Source organism: Rhinolophus ferrumequinum, chromosome 12 (assembly GCF_004115265.2).
Source record: "Rhinolophus ferrumequinum isolate MPI-CBG mRhiFer1 chromosome 12, mRhiFer1_v1.p, whole genome shotgun sequence".
NCBI classification, from domain to species: Eukaryota; Metazoa; Chordata; class Mammalia; order Chiroptera; family Rhinolophidae; genus Rhinolophus; species Rhinolophus ferrumequinum.
In genome coordinates, this window is record NC_046295.1 from 34,863,895 (window position 1) to 34,883,117 (window position 19,223).

The 19,223-nt window shown below is 43.2% G+C and overlaps 1 protein-coding gene across 4 annotated transcripts in view; it reads right to left on the reverse strand.

Moving 5' to 3' along the window:
- Positions 1–19,223, reverse strand: part of KANK1 (KN motif and ankyrin repeat domains 1) — a 187,788-nt gene that overhangs the window by 28,208 nt on the left and 140,357 nt on the right. Inside the window, exon 1 of one of the 4 annotated variants that reach the window (XM_033122898.1) lies at positions 1,331–1,380. The exons of the other annotated variants lie outside the window; for them this stretch is intronic. The gene's annotated coding sequence lies outside the window, so the exon portion shown is untranslated. Of the gene's footprint in view, positions 1–1,330; positions 1,381–19,223 lie in introns of those variants that run through there. 4 annotated transcript variants of the gene reach the window in all.

The window sequence follows — 19,223 nt, forward strand, 5'->3', positions numbered from 1 at the left end:
ATGTCCCAAACTATGCAGCCTCCCAATGGTGGCCAAGCGGTCCCTGTGCCTGATCGCCTCTGCAAGATCACAATTTCCCTTGACACCTTCTTTGCAGAGAAGGCTGGGACAAGGGATGATGAGTGATTAACTCCAGCAGCATGGGTACAAGAACACGGAGGACAAACTTCAACTCTATTTTGTGTCTTTTCCTTAAAAACAAAACCAAGCCCTGCGCCACCTAGAGGGAAAGTTTTCTCCACTTTGATTTCTTTTGGACAAAACATTCACTATCCCAAGAATACCTTGTTTTGTATTTGTGGGGTCTGCAAACAGATGCAAAGGAGAATGAAAGTAAGGGCAAACCTCTATCCAAACACCAGATCATGTAGCATTCCCTAAACTACTTCTGTCTCAACCAAACATTTAGAAAGAAAACACAGGAACCTTTCAAGGCACAGACCTTACTGCTGACCTGAGCCATGCATTTCAAACTGAAAGCAAGGCCATTTTGCTTGTTTCAAGTGTAGGATTAAGGAATGAGAAGCTCTGCATTTTTAGAATTATGAAAAAGACCCAAAAGCAGTGAGTGAAACGCAAGCCATCAGTACTCCTGCCCCTATCCTGGGTATAAAAAGCCACCTGATTGCTGTCAAGGTCCAAGTACATCCAGCAATTTGGGTGGCCTGCCTGCTCTTCCCAACCGCACCACTGCTGAATGTTTATACCTGATGATGTGAATGCTCTGAGTAAAGCTTTTGCCTCTGTTTGCCATCTTTCCTCTGAAATGTTGGAAAGAAAAGTACAAAAAGAAAGAAAAGAAAGGATTGCTAAGCAGAGGAGTAAAAAGGCATGTATTCTTTGCATCCCGATTTAGAACAGCATTAGACTGTTCCAGCTGTTAGAATTTAGGCACTAGATTTCAATTCTAAAACGTGTGAAAAGCATTCTGTTAGAAAGACGTGCACGGCACCAATCATTTTCTAGCCTAAGGAAGGGTGAGCTGATGAAGAGTGCTTATGCCTGGAAATTTGTGCTCGTACTAATAGAAACTCTTACACCTTCTCCTTCCTTTTTAACTCCACATGGACAACACGCTCCCTCAAAATGCTCAGCCAGAGCTGTTTCCAGGGCTACCTAAAATTCCACAAGCAAAGAGAAACTGCAGGCTTGGGTGTCAGACAGATCTCACAGACACCAGCCACGATTCTAAATCTGGCGGCTCTCGACCCAGCGGGGTCGCGGCTCCCAGCCGGCCTGCCAGCCACTCGGCGCAGGCCAAGGAGAATTCCGCCGCGGAGATGAGGCCCCGACGCGCTCCCGCCCGGCTGCCCGCCGCCCGCACACCTACCGCGCGCCCGCTGAGCTCCGCGCCGGGCCCGCCCACGGGCACCGCACACGGGCACCGCACACCACCTCGCTCGCAGCGCGCTCCGCCCGTGCCGCTGGGACACCCTGCTTCTTCACCCCATAAGGAGAGGAGGTTCAGCATTCGCGTAAACTTAGCCGGGCCACGCGCAAATACCATAGGCCGAGTGTTCACCAATGAAATCTCCCTCCGGCTGTGGTGACACCACCCCCAGCACACTCAGCTGTTCGGCATTCCCTGCTTTCTTAGTGAAAACAGGAAACCAGGATCCTTTGAAAATGTGTGTTCTTCATTCCAGTGTTGCCAGAAGTAAAAATAAAGCCAGCAATTTAACCATCTCCACAGAGAGGCTCTGTCTGCGGGACCAGCCACTTCATGAAAGAGTTTGTGTTCTTGTGTGGAAACTAAGCAGTCTTAGCCCTCAGTCACCTGAGCAAGTTAGAGGCACAATCGGCCCCACTGTTCTCTGCGCGTTCTCCAAGTCCCCGGCTGGACCCAGTGGTTCCAGAGCATTGCAGGAACTTTCTCAGCACTTGGCTCATAACCAGTGATAAGCAGTTATTCTTTAACAGTCATCTCAAGGGAGCCTTTGCCATTGATGAAAGTTTCTTTAAATTTTTTTTAGACACCTTTCTCTAGTTACTAAAGTACATGTTTGTAAAAAAAAAAAAGACATGTACAGACAATTTAAGAAAAAAAGCCACTCATATCTCACCATTTAGTGGCAACTGTTAATATTTCGTTGTAATTCATTCTAGGTTTTTCTAACATATTTACTTTTCCCACTTAAGCATTTTCAATAGGAAAGCTTAATTTTTATCTATTTCCCTTCAAACAATCATCAGAGTTTAGAACACCACAAAATACATCACATTTTTCAGTGAAATTTGTTGCATATTAAGTTATTTCTGACGTTTACAAAAGGCCTGGGTCATGAGGAACTACACCCAGATGGATTCTGGACTTCTAAATCTGGGAGTCAGTAAAAGTTAGAATTTTACCATGTTAGGCTTGATGATTTCCTAGTACTGCTGGAATCAGACTATCCTAAGGATTTCTAATCCAAATTTTATGCTCCAGCCACTAAAAAAGCAAGCTATGTTCTCAAGGTGTCATTTTTACAAACCACTGTCCACAGTATGAGCTGTTCTACAATTAAGTAAAGATACACAGTGTCCTTATTTTTTTATCTCCTGCTTTCTTGTGTACCTTTACATACATTAGCTCAAATATGGCACTTATAAGGCCCTGACTGTTTCCCAACTTTCTCACGTAAGTCGTCCGATCTCCCTAGGTGAGACTGTAACTATCTTGAGAACAACACTCTTAATTTTTAAAACATCCTTCACTGCTCCCCCTGCCCAAACACACACATCTATTAACGAGGTGCTGGGAACAAAGCAGATGTTCAAAAATGTTTACTGAAGGAATAACTGAATAGACAGTATACCATAATGAAATTTAAAAAACATCACCACTGTGGAAAGCGTTGCTAGTTCTATGTTAGCATTACGGACAATTCTTGCATAATGCTGTTTCCGTGGTTATCTTTACATCGTGGAATCATGGGTGGTTTTTATGTTGTTCTTTATATTTGGTGAAGTTGTATAACACATAGGTATTTGTCTTTTAAAAAATATGATTACAAGAAGTCACTGTTTGGAAAGCAAGAGGAATGTACTGAAATCAACTCTAAAAAAGTTCATTTGGGAAGAGGATGAACAGGGCAGCCATGGCAAAAGACAGCTAGATGTTCCACAGTGTGTGTTACCCCATTCTTCCACATGAATAGAACTCCCCATGTTTAGCTGGGCAAATAGAAAGAGTATATATCTCCCTAGCCTCCTTACTGTCAGTATGGCCATAAGTGGAAATGTCATGTAGCAACCTCCAGAAACCTCCCTTAAGAGACACAGGAATAGGTCTATGACCTCCTTTCTTCTTTGTTCCTTCTTCCACCTTGCTGCCTGGAATGCAGATGTGATGCCTCGAACACAAGCTGCTATCCTGGACCATGAGTTCACTCAGAGGGATGGAGGAACAATGTGCTGAAAGGAACCTGGGTCTCTCAGAGTTTTGTGGATCAAAGCTACTATGCTACTTAGGCAAAGCCTACCTCTACACCAGGGGTGTCCAAACTTTTTTCAACGTTTTCCACCAAGGGCCATATGCGGTAAAATACACAAACAGCCGGGCCACTCACTCGAGGTGAAGTACGTATTGCCTCACCTGGTTTATTTAAGTAAACTAAATATATTTTTGGAATTTGCTGCGGGCCAATTAACAATGGATTGCAAGCCGCAGTTGGCCCGCGGGCCGCAGTTGGGACACCCCCTGCTCTACACTTTTACGTGAACGAGAAACTTTCATTTTGTTTAGCTATTGTATGTTTTAAGTCTCTGTTACTTGGAGCTAAACTGAATTCTAATGGACACGGCAGTCTCTCTCCCATGTCTCTACTCTCCCACAAAAAAATTAAGACCAGATTTTCAAAAGAAGAAAAATGCTAAATAATAAACTGGGGAGATGTTACAATAAAACTTCTTTATTACAAATATTTTGATTAATTCAAGAATAATTAAGGAAGTATAAACAAAAACAGTTTTAAAACGTCTCTAAGTAGCGTATGAGGAGACTCTTAACTGCCTGAAAGTCTTTTTCCGACTAACAGAGCTATGCCTGCTTATACACAGCCAAAAACCACTGGCTATATCTGCAACTGGAATCATGAAAGTAACAGCTTCCAACTAAACATTCTGGAATCAGAGGGCTGTCCCTGGTGTTTACAAGAATTTTCTGAATGTCTGGAAATCCAGTGGTGGAGACTGCTCCTGGCACCACCTCTACCTTCATTATATAGCATTTACTGAAAGCTTAATTGGGTGCAGAAAATGGTCCTATTCAGTGGAATGAGTAGGAGGAAGGATTTATAAGAAATAAAATGAAGTATAGTGTAGCTGGGAGATAAATGCCAAACACTCTAAACATAACCCTAACTGAGATCAGTTACAAAGGCATATTATCAACACGAACAACACGACAGTATGTGAATGAGTGACAGAAACAGAATGGAATGAACCAGGAGATGAGTTCTGACGACAAGGTAAGCGATGACAGAACAAAAGGGAAAGACAGGTAAATGGTGGAGAAGAGCCAGGGCAGAGCCGGTTGGTGCAGCTCAAAGAACTATGAGGTTAGAAGGGAGAGGGATGACCGAGTACAGAAGAGGCCACCAGACTCGGGTCCTGGCCCAGCGGGATCTTGCCCACTTAGTCACTGTGAGATTGCACACCCATCTCCGTGCCAGGGCTTAAAACGCATCAATGAAAATTGTCTTGATAACTGTTTGTGGATTAGACTGAATGAAGTAGGGAAAGAGATTAAATTCAAGGAGACCATTTAAAATGTTATAAAATCCCCAAGTGTGAAGTGAAGGCCAAATGAAAAAACGTATTAATACATCCAACTTATATGTATAATTACTATTGATAAAAAAGCTAGCTTAGTAATATCTATCTATCTATCTATCTATCTATCTATCTATCTATCTATCTATCTATCTTTCACTTATTCTTTACCAAGCACTGTTATAAGAGGTAGGGACACACTGTGAACCAGAGAGACAAAGTCCCCACTCACAAAGCTCAGAGTCCAGTGAGGGGTGTGGTGCATGGGGAAAAAAAAAAAAAAACAAACCAAACAAATAAAATGCACGGCAGAAGTAAAGCAAAGAGGTAGAATCAGCAGAATATATGCCGGTGTTAGGGTATGTGGGTGGACCGCTAACAGTGGGCCACATGGCTTCTGGGCTTGGCATCGTCATTGAGCTGACCAACTTCCTAGACACCAAGGGACTCAGAGTCCCTCTTCCCCCTTCTCTCTCCTGTCCCAGTCTGCAATTTGGGGTAACCAAACACCAAACGTGACAATATGAACTAGAGACAACTCCCCCTGTGCAGACCAAATTCCATGTGTTCAGGGAGAAGGTGAAATCAACAAACTGGTGGTAATTCTACTCTTCATTCATATATTTGCCACCTGGTAAAACTTAGTGCACTAGTGAGAGGAGCCTAGTTTATGGTCTAAAGAACAATTTGAAATTTCCTTGCAATTTTTTTTGCATTAACAAACTGAAAGGAAGATATAAATCATTTTCATTTAGGTTCATAAAGTGTTATATAATTTTAACTTTTCAAGGAAACTAAACATACCGTCTAAGTAATATTTAGTTTGATAAGACATAAAAATTAATGTACTCACTGGGGGGTGGACATTAGATGGCAGGAAATTAGTCAAGAAATTAGTCACTTGCTAGTGGTGATTCTCAACGGGGGAGCTTTTGCCCCCCAGGGAACATTTAACACTGTCTGGAGACATTTTGGGGTGTCCTAACAGGAAGGGCTGTGCCACTGGCAGCTAGTGCATAGAGGCCAGGGAGGTTGTGAATCCCACAATGCACAGGACAGTGCCCCCCTCCCCCAACAAAGAACTATCCAGTCCAAACGGTCAGTAGTGTTGAGGCTGAGAATAGCTACACTGAAGACAGTGAGCGGAGTAAAACTTTCACATGCAGCAATTGAGAATTTGGCCATATAAGTTGTGGACTTCAGGTCTTTCCATTTCTCAGGGGGACCAGCACATCATGCTCGAGCAACAGGGTGGTAAACATGCTACTTCTGAGTGAGAAAACAATAACTACTTTTCTACACACTCTACCACAACGAGCCATTCTTTAATAGGAGCAAAAAACATTGGAGGTTGCTAAACTACTGTGTCCTGGTGGACTTTTAAATGGCTGAAACTTCGATATTAGTATTTTATCTATTAATTAGGATACAATGATGCCTTTGTTCTGGTTTCACTGCTGCACACTCTTGGCCCAATTACTACCGACTAACGGTGCCATGAAAAATAATTACACCCATGTGCCACAACTTCCACGCACTCTTTATGTGTCTTTTCACCATAGTCTACCTGACCGTTGAAACTGAAGAATTTTGCTAACCCCCCTAACTAACAGGACTGTCTCCTCTCACATGAAGCATAAAGACTCGGCCACTTGAAAGTGCCGAGCCAATCCCCGAGAATCACATAATTATCACAGCTTCCACACTGAAACGCAGCAGAGTGTGCAAGCATCCTGCTGTTTGAAGCAGTGAAACATATTCCAAATCAGCTAAGGCTGAGACGCAGAAAGAAGAAAACAAAACAAAACAAAACAAAACAAAGCAGGAGGGTGAACTCAGGGAGAGAGGTAAGTTCCCATGAAGTTATTACTCACAGTGTGAAAGTAACTGAGTTAGCCAATCAGCTTTTCTAGGCAAGGACCAGTGGGTTACAGAAGACAGTGAAGTGGAACAGGTCCTTCTAAACAGGTTTAGCAGGAAAGTTCTCTGGATGACACTGTTAGCATTAAGACCTTGAGACCCAAGGAGCCTCCCTGTGCCAAATCTACGTGAGAAACACGATTTGTTAGAGAACACACAATACAAAGGAGAACGATGAAAGTGTTCCCATTCTGTTTTATAACAATGTACGCTCGTATGGCAAGTGAGAGTTTTCTCTTGCTCTTTCATTTACTAAAGCATATTTTTAAACCTTCTCTTTTCCCCTCCCAGCTAACAAACCCATTCAGTCATTCATGCAAATAATGAGCACCAACTAGGTGTCAGGGCCTGTTCCATGAAACCTCCACCCTTATGCCCCAGAGTTATTACTACCTACCTGATTTCAACTAAATCTCTCATCGGGTTGCAGCTGTTTTAATCAGCCACCCAAACGCTTTGTGCAAGTGAAATGACAACAGTAAGGAAAGCAAAAGTGTATACCAGAAGTTCACCGGAAACATCAGGCTACTTGACATGTCATGTGCAGCGTAACTGCAGTTTTTACAAGCTTGGTTTGTTTACATGACAACGTTATACTGTGGTATTGTTTCTCATATCTGTAACTCTGCGTAACTCCTTTTGACTTCCCACCCCAAAATCTTTAGATTTCCTCTCACAGCTGATCTCATCTCTGCTTCTTTAACCTGTCCCCACAGACATTAACCTGCACACTCTCCCTACATCTTCCATCGTCCCCCCTCATTACCCCTTTTCCATACTGGTTCCCACATTCCAAGTCTATTCCTACACCCCAGAGAGGGAATGCTGATGTAGGGAAGATGCAAAGTTATCAGACTGAAAGATGGTTTTCTTCTTTCATTCACTAAGTATTTACTAAGTATCTATCACGTGCCCAACACTGTTAGGAGGTAAGCAAACTGGACACAGAGCCTGTCTGGACAAACTTGTGAACTATCGGAGGAGACAGACAAGTGGATGCAGAAATAAATAACAACCGTGGTAAGTGCTATGAAAGTAAAACACAGGAAGTATGCTAGGACTGGGTAGGGGCCCCACCAGGGCTGGCATAGGGAGTGTTCTGTCAGTGCTATATTTGTAGAGTCCACTGGGAAAAGTGTGTGTGGGGTGTATTTGGTGGCAAGACTGGGATGGGAGAAATTCAAGGCAGAGGAAACTGCATATATAAAACCTGCCACTTTTAAGAACTGAAAAGGGGGTTGTGCATGATGATAAGGAAAGCCCAAAGTGAGGCAGAGAGGGGACCAAGCCCCGGCTGTCAGGTTTTTGGTCCTTAAGTGCATTGGGAAGCTATTGAAGGGTTCAAAGCAAGGTAGTGAAGTGATCAGATTTGCATTTTAAGAAGACTCTCGGGCTAGAAGCTGGGTATTATGTATTAAAATTCTCTTCATTAGGTTTTCCATGGATTGTTCAAGTCCCCATGAATTTTTCTCTTGGTATCACAACTGCCTTTGCACAGTGTGAGTTTTGTTGCCTCCACTAGATAGCAAGTGCTAGCCATCGTGTTAAAACCACCAGAACGCAGAGCCTGCCTGTGGTCTCTACGTACCCCGGGAAATACTGAGGGGGCCACTGAGAAGACCTGACAAATCTCAGCTCCTCTGGGCTAAGCCGGACACAAGGGTCAGGTCTTTGGACCTGTCGACCGGGGCTCTATCCATGACCTCATTCTGCTATACGAGAGAAAATATTTTTCTTTAAACCTATGGATGCCTCACTGCAGAGAAAAATGATGGGATTTCTTTTCCTGAAGGTCACTAAAGTATGATAAATGGAATCTGGGAAGGACAAGTGTGGCATGAGTGAGGTCAGAAAGAAAGGGCATTTTGGGGAATGCAGGCCCTTTTGGACATTGAGGACATTAATTTAGGATATTGAGATGCAAAGCACAAACTTGCTGTGTATTTGAAACCAGGATGGGAATAGCAGGCACGGAAAATGTCTGTGAAGCAAAGACAATGTTGACCCTGGCAGCCAGCAAGTGTCTCTGTGGAGGAAGGAGAGAAAGACGGGCAGCGTGCTACTGCCAACCCTTACTGCTCCCTGTCCTAGCCCAGACTTTACCCATGCCTGACCAGAGGACAAGGTCTGGGGGAACGTGGGCAATGCACCCCAAACATGCATGATGTCTACCCACTAGGTGGTCTCTGACAAGCTCAATTTTGGGTCAGTTTGCCTTCAGAGTCACCAGGGTGCTACTGTCTGTCTGCCTGACAAGGCTCTTGCTACAGGTGACCCTTACTGCCTTGGGGTACATAGAAGATGTAAAACTCAGATAGCATATGCTGCCTACTAGCCAGTATTCTGTTGTCAGCACACATCAGATTACCTACTTAAAGACAGCACCAAGGTTCTATTTGGCTCAGAAACTCTCTTTTGGGTTCTCAGTGCTCAAATCTAAGATAATTAGAGCATCAAAATAATATGATTAATGATAGTTAGATTACAATCCAGTGAATAAATGAGGTATTGGTGAGTCCACAGAGTTATAATAAATAAATACTGTAGAGTGCCAGCTAATAAAGAAGGAATTATGGAAACAGGAAATCACCATTTAGCAACTTTTATAACTGGCTGATTTAGGCAGGAATTATCAATAGATGCTAAAGGCTAGTGGATAGAGACTTCCTACTAAAGAACTGGTCTGGTCTCAGACTACTTCCCCAAAATGCTTATCAATCACAAAGGGAAAAATGGTGACTCTCCAGTGCAGAAAGCTGACATATAACCATGTGGACCAGGTGATTAAGGCTAACTCACGCGCCCCTGACGTCACGCTCTGAGAAGAGCACAGCATCATTTCTGTGGAGTTCCTGCCTAGAAGGTAGGGCCTGAGTCTGGAAACGTCAGTGTATCCTATCTGACAGACAGCCTACAAAGTAATAGGTCTCTCTTTTCAGAACTGCCAAAGTCACGAAACAAAGGTAAGACTGAGACTGAGAACTGTTCTAGATTAAAGGAGATTAAAGAGACATGGCAAATGCATGTCTTTACATACATATATATACATACATACATACGAGGTTTGACAATTAAGTTCCCAAACTTATTACAATGATGTTGCTAACCTTTTTTGATATCAGAGGGATTACTCATTATGAATTTGTACCAACTAGACAAACAGTTAACCAAGTTTACTATTTGGAAGTGCTGAAAAGGCTGCATGAAAAAGTTAGACGACCTGAACTTTTCGCCAACAATTCACGGCTCTTGCGTCACGACAATGCACCAGCTCACACGTCACTGTCTGTGAGGGAGTTTTTACCCAGTAAACAAATAACTGTATTGGAACACTCTCCCTACTCACCTGATCTGGCCCCAATGATTTCTTTCTTTACCCAAAGATAAAGGAAATGTTGAAAGGAAGACATTTTGATGACATTCAGGACATCAAGGGCAATACGACGAAAGCTCTGATGGCCATTCCAGAAAGAGTTCCAAAATTGCTTTGAAGGGTGGACTAGGCGCTGGCATTGGTGCATAGCTTCCCAAGGCAAGTACTTTGAAGGTGACCGTAGTGATATTCAGCAGTGAGGTATGGGGCACTTTTTCTACGATGAGTTAGTGAACTTAATTGTCAGAACTTGTACATACATACGCACAGAGAAACGATGGAGCAAATGTGGTAAAATGTTAACCATTAGGGAATCTGAATCTGGATGAGGGAGGGTGTGAAAGGTCGTCTATACATTTTCTCTCAGTTTGAAATTATTTCCAAATAAGTTATATTCACACACAGCCTCCCCTCACTAGTGCCTTCGGTGTCAGTGAGGTAGTGAGAGCAGCCAGCCAGTCACCAGGGAGCACAGCCAACACCCCACTGTTGCTCTTATGTAAATAAAGGAGCCTCTTTTTTTAGAAAATCAGGGGCTAATGTCTCTGTTCTCCTGTATTACATATTCTTTGAGGAATTTTACATTTGTTTGAGGTATCCCTGGAAACCTGTGGAGCTTCTCAATGATTAATCTTGCAGACTGATGTGCCAGGAGCCCCACTAGAGAGAATGAAGTCTAAAAGCTCTTTTCTGTGGCACTAACAATCTTCAACAATGTTGCCCCAATCCAGCACTTTCCAGTTCCCTCCCCTCCCGCACCTTCACCTACCAGAGCTACTTTCGAGCCTTTCTGCCTTTGCGCATTGTTTCCTCCGTCAGAATTAGTTCTTAGGGCCCAACCCAAATATCCACTGCTGATAAAGTCCTCCCTTATCTCCCACTGCTCGGTCCTAGGAAGAACTGGTCCCCTTCTTCCCTCCATTCTCCTGGAACACTTTGCCTGTACATCCTGGAAGCAGACAGACATGCCCATCTTCCTCCAGCAGGCTGTGGCCATCATCGGGGGCAGGGACCAAGTAGTGTTGCTTTTTCTATCCCTTAGTGCACAGCGTGGTGTTTGGTACAGAGCATAGTCACTGTCTACCTTACCTAAATGAAAAAACCCACGTCTCCGCATGTACCCATCATACGTATGGCAGAGGAAGAGAGAACATGATTCAACCCAGGCACTCTCGGGCCAGACTGCCTACGTTTGAATCCTGCCCCTGCTCCTTTCCAGCTGTTGGCAAGTTAGATTCTGTCTCAAGTGTATAATGACCTGCTTCAGTGTGCTGTGGACCACTGAGAATGCTGCCTACGGTCTCCTATCATTACCTACTATTATTGGATCACCCTGTGTTGTCCGGGGAAGCACACAGCTGGGGCACACCAGAGAAGATCCAGAACTCCTCTCCCGCCCTTGCTCCCCCCACCCCATGAGGCCAGGCTGTGAGGCGTTTATGATACTTGTTCAGAATCAATTGAGTTTGCTAAAATCTCAGGTCTACGTTGGGTTCTGCTTCCTTGAGAGGGTGAGGGAGCTGCTGGCTGGGCCCTTCAGGGGACTGTGTGTGCATACTGGGGCTCGGGGAGTGGAGTGTGGGCGCCAGGTAGGTGTAGAGGAAGCCCTACTCCAGCATCAATTATGCATAAAACAAAGCAAAAGTAGACAAACATCCCCCAACCTTTAAAATTCTATTAGGGCCAAATTAAAATATATCCTTCTCACAATAAGAGGACAAAGGTATGCTCTGGTTTTTGTGAACAATCTCATTGTCCCAAGAGGAAAAGCCTTCTTTAAAACACTGTGCAGAGAGAGACATGTGCTTTAGAACCACCAAACACCTTTCCATGCAGTCATCCAGAATGGCTGGCCTAAGCTGGGGGGAAGGTATAATTTTCTGTCCATAAAACAAGAACAGGAGCTATAAATATTTCATGGACAAGCAATGGGCAGCAGGGGTCTGGAAACGCACAACGCAGCCGCAGCAAGGTTTGTACACAGAAAAAGAGAGGGTTGGTGGGATTCGATGGTTTCCAAAGGTTGCTCCCAGACTATGAGTCTTTGACTATACTTGACACAAAATTTCCTAACATCTCATGCTATGTGATCAAGTGAAGAAAGAAATTAATTGCAGCAGCGGTCAGACCAGATGTTCAGGCTGACAGAGCCCGAGGCCTTGCTCTCTCCCTATGCCATTCAGCAGTGCTTTTTCCAGTTGTACCGTAACGACCGGCACAACCGCACGATCCCCAAATGCAAGTCCCCTTTGCTGTATCATCACTTCTACTCTGGCCGTGTGTTAAGAGTCCAGAAGCCAGGCTGCAGGTGAGCAGTTGAGAGAGAAGAAAGTGGAAAGGGTTATTGTTCCTGCGAATGGAAAGGGCTATGTCCTGATAAAGGGCCCATTGTGTTAAGGAGGCACGTGACATTACAGAGGCCTTGAGGTTTACACAATGGCCCTCTTCTCCAGTGCTCAATGCCAACTACAAGATGCAGTGACTCTTTACCCCAAATCTGTCTGAAATAGCCATTGATGTCACAGGCTTTCCAGTACTTGCTCTTCACCAGCTGAGGCAGTGCTGCTCTCCAATGCCCACTGTCTAATTTAAAGAATTTTGCTGAAATATAGCCTAAATTTGCCATGCATGCACAGAGCAGAACTAGCTTGGGGACTAAATAATGTTTTTAAACTTTTTTCAAAAATAACATGCTTGTTATAAGCATAAATAGGAAAATGTACCAGTTCAAAGGGGAATTTTGTGAAAAGCAGAGAAGGAGTATAAACGGGGACTTTGGGACAGAACGGACTTTTCTAACACAATAGAAAAATTTGGGGGTGGGTGGGGAGGACTGAAGTAATTGTATGAATCTCAGCCCTTATTTTGATTTATAGTGTTTATATAAGAAAAAGAAACCAGCTTTAAAGCACACTGAGCAGTTCCCTATTAGAAAAACTGAGCTGAAAACAAATAACCAAAAATGGATTTAGCAACAAAAGGGAAGTTCTGGAATTTAAGTAAAGTGTAAATTCAAAAACCCAAACCTTAGCACACATGTACCACCTTTTACTCCTATGACAATGACATCTTTATGTTAAAGCCACAGCTAAGGCTGAAATTTTTACTGAACCAAAAATCAAGTACTGAGCTATCCTTTCCAGCTTGTAATAAAAGCAAATATTTTTCATAACATACAGAGCTTGAGTTTATATTTCACCAACCCCCACCCAGAACGTCACACCATCCTCTATTTTTCTTTTATTCAGGCCTTCTTACTTACCCACCCAGAAACAAAATAACTGATTTTCAGCAAGCAGGAAGCCAAGTCTCAGGCATACTTCCCTCGGCATTAAAGAGACTACACACATTACCAGGCAAAGAGCCCAGGAGCTGCTGCAGAGAATTTATTTATACCCATTTGGAATTTCCTGACCAACTAGCAGCCTGCTGGCTATGGGGTTTAATTCCAGGACTCTCTCGGTGTCAGTGAGACAGCAAAACTACCAACGAACTAAACTGCTAGCAAGGATCTTAACAACAACAAAAGAGGTGAGGACAGGCCTTTCCCAGGCCCCTTCCAATTTTTCAAACAAACGGTCCTCATAGTCTTTAGACACATGAAATGCTAACTTAGAAATACAGCTGTAAACCTGCTAATTCTAGGAAGAATTTAGATAGAAAGAAAGCAAATGTTTCCTTATTCTTCCCGCTGACTTATTCCCTCCCCCCAAACCCTCCCAGGCTGGGAAAGGTTCCCTGTTATAATTTGAGCTCTAGCTCAGCAGCAGTCTTATGAAGGAAATGATTCAGTCTTATGCTGAACCCAGTCTGGGCTGGAGGCAAGTGAGTCCTTTTCTTGGTGTAGTCTTATTTAATGCAACATGCAATTTAAAAGCTAAAAGCACTCCCATTTGTAAGCCACAGACCCAACCCTTTTTTTTTTTCATATTCCCTTAAACATTTTATCCAAATTAGATCAGGTGACTTTCAAAGACACGGAATTAGTTCCCAAACTAAATACATTGTGTTTTAGGGTGATAACATCTTTGTGCATGCACCCTTTTGTTTCTGGTTTAAGAAATTAGTAAGAATGATCATGTCCCACTAAGGGTTTAAATTAATCAACTTAGAAAGAAAAAAGCTTCCATTTAAACTCATTCTTCATCTATGTCTAAATACATTGGGTAATTGTGATTCTAGAGGAACAAGATTTACTGAATTCTGTCTACAGGGCAAACAAGCAAAGCCAGTTCTAAACAATAAAGCAGAGATTAGCAAAGATTACGGATGACTCTAAATGGCCTGCTTTGTCAAGTTCAAAACGGGATAGCTCTGTGGAGAGAGGCAAAGTTTGCAAGAATCCATTGGATTTGCCTAGTTTGACTGGTTCGTTTTAATGCCTGCACACATGGCATTTACGTCTTATTCCACCCTCCCGGTCCACACCTGGTGGCTGCATGGTTTAAAAGTGGTTATCCTTGGGACGGGCATTTTTCTGTGTGAAGCTATCAAGATTAAACTTTTGAAGACGATGTGGGATTCATTTTGAGTTTGTTTTATATCAAATAAATAAGCTGACTCAAAGGGAAATAACAAACTACGATCAAAGCTTCAAGTGCCAGATACTATGAAATACAGGGTCCACATAATTCCAAATTATTTTACCCAGCAACACCAACATTAAATAAGAGATCTGGGCTAGGCCTATTTTTTCTTTTATTGGAGGACTTATGAAAAACTTTATTGAGATATTTACCTATCAAAATTTACCAATTTTAAGTGTACAGTTTGTTGAGTTTTAATAAATGTATACAGTTGTGCATCTAACACCACAATCCAGTTTTAGAAAATATCTATCACCCTAACAATTCCCATGGGCTTCTTTTATCATTTGCTTTTAACAGAAAATTTCTTCTCTGCACTTCTGAGAAAATTCAAGTATTATTCAGTCACATTACTATATTCCAAGGTAATAATATCAAAAGCCTTGTTCTTAAACTGAGGAAAGCATCAGAATGTAGTGTTTCTTAATCCTGCAAAGAAAAATCCCGCTAAAAATTTATGTTATGAATATTGTGTTCTGGTAAGAATAGAGCTTATTCTATAAAGCAGTTGAAGATAATTATTTTGTATGTGTGCTTCTATGAAGGTGAGGTCTAGCAGAAAAAGTCATTGCATGCAAATAAATGTCTAGTCCTCTTATTGAGGATGACAAAGGTTAGGATGGGAGAAGAATTAAAACTAGGAGCTTCTCCTGCCTGGAAACTGTCAGTCACAAAGGTTCCCCCGGCAGGAGAAAGACACAGATGTCTGCCTTGACTCTCCCAATGTATGTACAAAAGCAGCAGCCAAATGAGGTCTGGAAGGATGAAGATGTACTCAAGGCCTTTCCTCCGATGGGTGGAGAAGAGGCAGAAAAGGTGACTCCTGGTGAAAAGGGAAATGGACTGTAGGCAGGAGACTTCGGTATTACCAGGCTGGCTGAGAGGGCACTGCCATCAGTCTTTCTCCCCTGGATGGTGGCTGCAGAGCTCTGAGACTACAATCAAGCATATTTGAGCCCCCAGTTCTTCGAGGCTTAGTTATCTGATTTACTGCATCAGGACATTTTCTCCAGAAGACCTGACCCTTAGTCTAGAGATAAAACCAAAGTTAAATGAAGTAGTGAGTGGTAACAATAAATTACATTTTGAACGTCTTAAGATGCGTATTTCCTGATGTACCCTGAATTTACCTTCCTCCCCCATATGTTCCTCTTCTTGTTACTGATTTCTTAACACCCTTCCAGTCTCACAGACATAGCACCAATGCAGCTGGGTTATCAGTCGCTCAATGGTCTCCTTGCCCCTATCTTTCCTCACTGGGCACTGTGTACAATTCTTCTGCATCTCACTGTTGTAAGTGCTTCATACATATATAAACTTATTTCATCTTTTCAACAACCCTACTAGGTAAGTGTGGTTATTGGCATTGGACAGCTGAAGCTCATTCCCTATTGCTGCTCGGCTGCTGCTGCCTGCTGGACAGCTATATATTACTATGTACATAGCACTGAAAAGCCACATGCTAGGCACATTCTTTCCTTCAGCCCTTGGAGGGCACAGAAAGCTGGGTGGGGAGAGGGAGCTGGCGTTTCTGAAGGGTGGGGAGGACGAAGAGCATGCTGTTTCAGTGCTTTTGCTTGTATCATTCCTTCATCTTCTGATGTACACCCCCACCCATAACCTTCTCAGGCAAAATTCTAGTTTGCAAGGAGCAGCTAAAATATCAGTTGTATCTGAAGTTGTGTCTTATCTTTCCAGCCACATCTCATAGCTAGGCTCCCAGAGCAGTTTATTATTCCCTGTTTCAATCTGTGCACCCATCTTACCCCCTTACAAACTTACAGGAGCTCTGTCGTCTTTATGTCAACTGCAGCTGTGCCCCCAGCAACGTAGGTGCCCAGGACCCATTCGGTCAATTTAATTCCTTCCAGAGGAGCCAAACTTGGAGTGTGTGTTTCCTTTTAAAGAGCTATATGAAAATGTCACAGACTCTGAGCCTATGCCCTCCCTTTACAGCTGAGGCAGGACTCTGGGCCAGAGGGGTGACGATATGAACATCACCTTTGTCATTTAAGGTGAAGGTGCCAAGGCTGGAAGTCCTAGAGTAGGCACCCCATGCCACAAGTTCTCAAGGCTACTGCTCAACTGAAGGGCCTAGGGCCATTTTTAAAAATGCTGAATAACCTCTTAGCCCACCCTAATGAATCAGAATCTCCTGGAGTGGGGGCCAGGGGCATCAGCAACTTTAGAAGCTCCCCAGCTGAGTCTATGCCACAGCCTGGGATGAGAACCTCGACCTGAAACCAGGCAAAATATGCAACTCAAAGTGTGTTTTTCCTTTGGCTTAAAAGAAGCTGAGAGCCAAATTGGGGGTGGCTCTTTAAGCAATTCGGGTGCCCTCTCAGGTTCCGGATCACAAGTTCAAATGCCTTTAGAGTCTAGGCCAGTCACTGAACAGAAGGGGTCTGGAAAGAGCTGGGGGAGACCAGGGAGCACCTGTCCTCTCCAGCTGCCTGTGGCCCTGGGAACACCCAGTGATGCCAGATCTCTTCACTTTTCAAGATTCCTGAAGAAATCTGTATTTTTGTATGAAATTACCTAATTAAAAAAATTGGCAATTAATGCAAAATTTTAAAAAGCTGTGGGTTGGTCCAACAGAACACACTCTCAGGCCTCAGCGTGGCACCCAGCAAGGACTTCATGGAATATACCCGGGATCCAATTTCACGTCTGTTCCCATCCCTTTCCTTTCCCCATTTTCTAGGTGGCCAACTTTTTCTATCTCGTTTTAACCTGCAAGAGACTTTGTTGAAACAAATTATAAAACAAATCAGGAAAACAATTTTAATTCTGGTGCCTATTAACTTAAGGCCATATTTTTAAATTTAACCCTTTTACAACTAAGATGTTCCATGAAAAAAATGAAGACACAGACAACTACCGAAACAACAGCCCAGGGTCCCTACCACCATGTCTCTCACAGGGGCAAAACCTTCATGTGCAACACCTCTTGCCAGAAGGATTCATCTTAACAAGAAACAGATTGAAAGCAGGATGCCCTGCTATCACTTTTAAGGAGGGCCTGCGTTATAGTTGCTGGATTTGAGACTTCCCCCCAGCCCCTAAAGAATTCAACTACTGTATCATGCTTCTTTATTCATCTTCTCTTAGACTGGTGATGGGGTGTGACACCAAAAGCTGGGTGTCTAAGGTGACTGCAATGAGGGAGAAAAGTTGGCCTGGTTCCTTTCCATGTTACCATAGCTCCTTCTCCACCCACCTCCATCATCGCCTAAGGGGCAGATGGGACTTGAAGGTGATTACAGGGATAGGTCCAGCAAGGGCTTCCAGCGCTTTCTTGTCCTGTTAGGTGTGTACAGCTTTGGGTGTTGGAAGAGGACTCCTCTGCATGCCTGGATTAAAAGGATCTACTCCTAAACTTACTGTAAGAGGACATTTTCCAAGGAGAGGCCACAATCAACATGAGGAGGGTGTGCCCCGGCGGAGGTGTGAGATTTTAGTCAGGAATTAGGAAGAGGATGCTATGGATGATGGGTCTATCTTAAAAAGTCAGAAAAATCCTGTCTTCATTACACTTAACGAAGTGCACTTCCCCAGACACACTTAAGGCTTCATACTGGGGTCGCAACGACTGTCTACATGTTAGGCTTACTTTAGAGTATGGGTTGCCCCAGGATTATTGCTTTCATCAAATTTAAGCAAGAGACTGTCTCACAATATGTTTTCATCTGAGCTTGGAAATCAACATTTAAAAAAAACAAATGACAAAATGAATTGGAGCATGAAACTAAATAGGGAATTAAAACTTTAGATTACCACCAAGACGATAAAGGTTGTAAATAATAACAAGGACAGTTTTTATTTCTTTCCATCTAAAAGGGGTGATAGATCTGTAGATCTTGGATCTGTAGAGATAGATCCAAGATAACCGTGGGAGAGAAGGAAGGCAGACCAACCAGCCACACCCCCACTGTAGAGGTTCTCATTCATAGTTTCAACCACCCACAAAACCAGACTAGATAACGACCTGGGACAAAGGGAACTGACTGGAGCTCCACCTTCTCTCTCTCTGGTTGGGTTGCTAACAAACAGAGAAAGGAGCAAAGAAAAAGGCCATGGAACTAGAAAGAACTTTCCAAATTGCCTCTTACAATAACCCTGGACAAGCACACTATAGCTGGTTACCTCTCCCTGGAACCCAAGGCATTTAACAGACAATACCATTTTAAGCCTAAAGAAAACAAACACTACAACTTCCACTTAGTAGGAGGTAAGAGAAGGAAAACAGAAAGCAGTGTGACAAAGTGAAAGCCGTATGTTCATTCACAAAAAATATCCAGGTGAACAGGTTGGAAGACAACTGCAAAGTTTATAACAATATAAGATTGGCCATTGGCAGAGCTCAATTTAATCCCACAGATTCTTAAGCGGGCACTGGGCCTGAGTTTTGCTCTGCATTAAGTGCCCAGAGTTATGCCAGCACAAAGTAGGTGCTGCAAATATTTGTTGGTTGAACGTTGAGCATGTTGACTCTATGTTGAGTACTAAGCAAACCATGATGGGCAAACCAAGATGAAGATGCCGTGGAATCCTGCCTCTTAAAACTTACACATTATTGAGGCACACAA